We start from the raw sequence: 6,005 nt of genomic DNA on the forward strand, positions 1-6,005 counted from the left end.
TCCTGAGCAACACGAAAGTGCACGTGTCCCATTGTCTAAATATGATTGACAAGAGTTTAAAACTGAACTTACTTGAAGGTTGAGTTGACGGGCACGAGCATGAGTAAGAGGACCAACTGGTGTAGGTGCGGATATATCGATGGTGTTGATGTCCTCATCAGTGCTAATCCTTATGCAAGATAGGTGCATGATTTGAATGGAACATACCATATGCTTGGAAATCAATTTGGATGCACCCGATGGAACACCTTGACGACGTGTGTCATATGGAATCTCGCTTCGGTCCACTTGGAGACATTGTTAGTTTCGGTGCAAGTTAGGTGCACAGTTTGCACCTAATGCACCATAGTCTAAGAAACCATTTTGGACGCATTTGTTGGTACTCCTAGGTGAAGTGGCTCAAGTGGATGCTCAGTTTGGTCTGTTTGGAGATAGTGCTAATCTTTATGCAAGATAGGTGCACGGTTTGCATGGAACATACCAAATGCTTGGAAATCAATCTAGACGCACATGATAGAACTCCTAGATGACGTGTGTCATACAAAATCTTGCTTTGGTCTGTTTGGAGACAATGTTAGTTTTGGTGCAAGATAGGTGCAAGGTTTGCACATAATGTAAGAAACCATTTTGGACGCACCTGATGGTACTCCTAGGTAAAAGGCTCAAGTGAAAGCTCGATTTGGTCTATTTGGAGATTGTGCTAATCTTGATGCAAGATAGATGCACGGTCTGCATGGAACGTACCATGTGCTTAGAAATTAATTTGGACACACCCGATAGAACTCCTTGATGACGTGTGTCATATGGAATCTCGCTTTGGTGTGCTTAGAGATAGTATTAGTTTTAGTGCATGATATGTGCACGGTTTGCGCCTAATGCACCAAAGTCTAAGAAACCATTTTGGAAGCACCTGTTGGTACTCCTAGGTGAAGAGGCTCAAGTGGAGGCTCGGTTCGGTCTGTTTAGAGATAGTGCTAGTCTTGATGCAAGATAGGTGCATGATTTGCATGGAACATACCATATGCTTGGAAATCAATTTGGATGCACCCGATCGAACTCCTTGATGACGTGTGTCATTTGGAATCTCGCTTCGGTCCATTTGGAGACATTGTTAGTTTCGGTGCAAGATAGGTGCACAGTTTGCACCTAATGCACCATAGTCTAAGAAACCATTTTGGACGCATTTGTTGGTACTCCTAGGTGAAGGGGCTCAATTGGATGCTAGGTTTGGTCTGTTTGGAGATAGTGCTAATCTTGATGCAAGATAGATGCATGGTTTGCATGGAACATATGATATGCTTAGAAATCAATTAGGACGCACCTGATATAACTCCTTGATGATTTGTGTCATATGGAATCTTGCTTTTGTTCGTTTAGAGACAGTGTTAGTTTTGGTAAAAGATATGTGCACGGTTTACGCCTGATGCACCATAGACTAAGAAACCATTTTAGACGCACCCGATGGTACTCGTAGTTGAAGAGGCTCAAGTGGAGGCACGATTTAGTCTGTTCGGATATAGTACTAATCTTGATGCAAGATAGTTGCACAGTTTGCATGCAACGTACCATATGTTAAGAAATCAAATTGGACGAAACCAATGGAACCCAATGCAATATGACAAGTGTCATATGGAATCTCGCTTCGGTCCGTTTGGAGACAATGTTAGTTTCAGTGCAAGATAGGTGCATAGTTTTTGCGTAATGCACCATAGTCTAAGAAACCATTTTTGACACACTTGTTTGTACTCATAGATGAAGAGGCTCAAGTGGAAGCTCGGTTCGGTCTGTTTGGAGATAGTGCTAATGTTGATGCAAGATAGGTGCACGGTTTGCATGGAACATACCATATCCTTGGAAATCAATTTGGATGCACCCGATGGAACTCCCTGATGACGTGTGTCATATGGAATCTCACTTTGGTCTGTTTAGAAATAGTGTTAGTTTTGGTGCAAGATATGTGCATGGTTTGCGCCTAATGCACCATAGTCTAAGAAACCATTTTGGAAGCACCTATTGGTACTTCGGTGAAGAGGCTCAAGTGGAAGCTCGATTTGATATGTTTGGAGATAGTGCTAATCCTTATGCAAGATAGGTGCATGATTTGCAAGGAACATACAATATGCTTAGAAATCAATTTGGACGCACCCAATGGAACTCCTAAATGACGTGTGCCATATGGAATTTTGCTTCGGTCCGATTGTAGACATTGTAAGTTTTAGTGCAAGATAGGTGCACAGTTTGCGCCTAATGCAACATAGTCTAAGAAACCATTCTGGACGCACTTGTTGGTACTCCAAGGTGAAGTGGCTCAAGTGGATGCTCAGTTTGGTCTATTTGGAGATAGTGCTAATCTTGATGCAAGATAGGTGCACGGTTTGCATGAACATACCAAATGCTTGAAAATCAATTTAGATGCACCCGATGGAACTCCTTGACGACGTGTGTCATATGGAATCTCGCTTCGGTCCATGTGGAGACATTGTTAGTTTCGATGCAAGATAGGTGCACAGTTTGCACCTAATGCACCATAGTCTAAGAAACCATTTTGGACGCACTTGTTGGTACTCCTAGGTGAAGGGGCTCAAGTGGATGCTCGGTTCGGTCCGTTTGGAGATAGTGCTAATCTTGATGCAAGATAGGTGCACGGTTTGCATGGAACATACCATATGCTTGGAAATCAATTTGGATGCACCCGATGGAACTCCTTGATGACGTTTGTCATATGGAATCTCACTTTGGTGTGCTTAGAGATAGTATTAGTTTCAGTGCAAGATATCTGCACGGTTTGCGCCTAATGCACCAAAGTCTAAGAAACCATTTTGGAAGCACCTGTTGGTACTCCTAGGTGAAGAGGCTCAAGTGGAGGCTCGGTTCGGTCTGTTTAGACATAGTGCTAGTCTTGATGCAAGATAGGTGCATGATTTGCATGGAACATACCATATGCTTGGAAATCAATTTGGATGCACCCAATGGAACTCCTTGATGACGTGTGTCATTTGGAATCTCGCTTCGGTCCATTTGGAGAACTTGTTAGTTTCGGTGCAAGATAGGTGCACAGTTTGCACCTAATGCACCGTAGTCTAAGAAACCATTTTGGACGCATTTGTTGGTACTCCTAGGTGAAGGGGCTCAACTGGATGCTAGGTTTGGTCTGTTTGGAGATAGTGCTAATCTTGATGCAAGATAGATGCATGGTTTGCATGGAACATACGATATTCTTAGAAATCAATTAGGACGCACCTGATATAACTCCTTGATGATTTGTGTCATATGGAATCTTGCTTTGGTTCGTTTAGAGATAGTGTTAGTTTTGGTAGAAGATATGTGCACGGTTTACGCCTAATGGACCACAGGCTAAGAAACCGTTTTAGACGCACCCGATGGAACTCGTAGCTGAAGAGGCTCAAGTGGAGGCTCGATTTGGTCTGTTCGGATATAGTGCTAATCTTGAGGCAAGATAGTTGCAAAGTTTGCATGCAACGTACCATATGTTAAGAAATCAAATTGGATGCACCCAATGGAACCCAATGCAAGATGACGTGTGTCATATGGAATCTCACTTCGGTCCGTTTGGAGACAATGTTAGTTTCAGTGCAAGATAGGTGCATAGTTTGTGCGTAATGCACCATAGTCTATGAAACCATTTTTGACACACTTGTTTGTACTCCTAGATGAAGAGGCTCAAGTGGAAGCTCGGTTCGGTCTGTTTGGAGATAGTGCTAATCTTGATGCAAGATAGGTGCACGGTTTGCATGGAACATACCATATCCTTGGAAATCAATTTGGATGCACCCGATGGAACTCCTTGATGACGTCTGTCATATGGAATCTCACTTTGGTCTGTTTAGAAATAGTGTTAGTTTCGGTGCAAGATATGTGCATGGTTTGCGCCTAATGCACTATAGTCTAAGAAACCATTTTGGAAGCACCTGTTGGTACTTCGGTGAAGAGGCTCAAGTGGAAGCTCGATTTAATATGTTTGGAGATAGTGCTAATCTTGATGCAAGATAGGTGCATGATTTGCATGGAACATTGCATATGCTTAGAAATCAATTTGGACGCACCCAATGGAACACCTAAATGACGTGTGCCATATAGAATCTTGCTTCGGTCGGTTTGTAGACATTGTAAGTTTTAGTGCAAGATAGGTGCACAGTTTGCGCCTAATGCACCATAGTCTAAGAAACCATTTTGGATGCACTATTTGGTACTCTTGGGTGAAGAGGCTCCAGAGGAAGCTTGGTTCGGTAAGTTTGGAGATAGTGTTAATCTTGATGCAAGATAGGTGCACGGTTTGCATGAAACATACCATATGCTTGGAAATCAATTTGGATGCACCCGATGGAACTCCTTGACAACGTGTGTCATATGGAATCTTGCTTCAAACCATTTGGAGACATTGTTAGTGGATGCTCGGTTCGGTCTGTTTGGAGATAGTGCTAATCTTGATGCAAGATAGGTGCACGGTTTGCATGGAACATACCATATGCTTGGAAATCAATTTGGATGCACCCGATGGAACTCCTTGATGACGTCTGTCATATGGAATCTCACTTCGGTCTGTTTAGAAATAGTGTTAGTTTCGGTGCAAGATATGTGCATGGTTTGCGCCTAATGCACCATAGTCTAAGAAACCATTTTGGAAGCACCCGATGGTACTCCTAGGTCAAGGGGCTGAAGTGAAAGCTCAATTTGGTCTGTTTGGAGATAGTGCTAAGCTTGATGCAAGATAGATGCACGGTTTGCATGGAACATATGATATGGTCAGAAAACAATTAGGACGCACCTGATATAACACCTTGATGATGTGTGTCATATGGAATCTTGCTTCGGTTCGTTTAGAGATAGTGTTTGTTTTGGTAGAAGATATGTGCACGGTTTACACCTAATGCACCATAGGCTAAGAAACCATTTTAGACGCACCTTATGGTACTCTAGCTGAAAAGGCTCAAGTGGAGGCTCGATTTGGTCTGTTCAGATATAGTGCAAATCTTGATGCAAGATAGTTGCACAGTTTGCATGGACGTACCATATGTTAAGAAATCAATTTGGACGCACCCAATGGAACTCCTAGGTGATGTGTGTCATATGGAATCTCGCTTCGGTCTGTTTGGAGACAATGTTAGTTTCGGTGCAAGATAGGTGCATAGTTTGTGCCTAATGCACCATAGTCTAAGAAACCATTTTTGACGCACCTATTTGTACTCCAAGATGAACAGGCTCAAGTGGAAGCTCGGTTCGGTCTGTTTGGACATAATGCTAATCTTGATGCAAGATAGGTGCACGGTTTGCATGGAACATACCATATGCTTAGAAATCAATTTGGATGCACCCGATGGAACTCCTTGATGACGTGTGTCATATGGAATCTCTCTTTGGTCTGTTTAGAAACAGTGTTAGTTTTGGTGCAAGATATGTGCATGGTTTGCGGCTAATGCACCGTAGTCTAAGAAACCATTTTGGAAGCACCTGTTTGTACATCGGTGAAGAGGGTCAAGTGGAAGCTCGGTTTAATCTGTTTGGAGATAGTGCTAATCTTGATGCAAGATAGATGCACGGTCTGCATGGAACGTACCATATGCTTAGAAATTAATTTAGACACACCGGATAAAACTCCTTCATGATGTGTGTCATATGGAATCTCGCTTTGGTGTGCTTAGAGATAGTATTAGTTTCGGTGCAAGATATGTGCACGGTTTGCGTCTAATGCACCAAAGTCTAAGAAACCATTTTGGAAGCACCTGTTGGTACTCCTAGGTGAAGAGGCACAAGTGGAGGCTCGGTTCGGTCTGTTTAGAGATAGTGCTAATCTTGATGCAAGATAGGTGCACGATTTGCATGGAACATACCATATGCTTAGAAATCAATTTGGATGCACTAGATGGAACTCCCAGATGACATGTGTCATATGGAATCTGACTTTGGTCCGTTTAGAGACAGTGTTAGTTTCGGTGCAAGATAGGTGCACGGTTTGCACCTAATGCACCATAGGATAAGAAACCATT

The sequence above is a fragment of the Sorghum bicolor genome, chromosome 2 (genome assembly GCF_000003195.3).
Source record: "Sorghum bicolor cultivar BTx623 chromosome 2, Sorghum_bicolor_NCBIv3, whole genome shotgun sequence".
In the NCBI taxonomy this organism is placed as follows: domain Eukaryota; kingdom Viridiplantae; phylum Streptophyta; class Magnoliopsida; order Poales; family Poaceae; genus Sorghum; species Sorghum bicolor.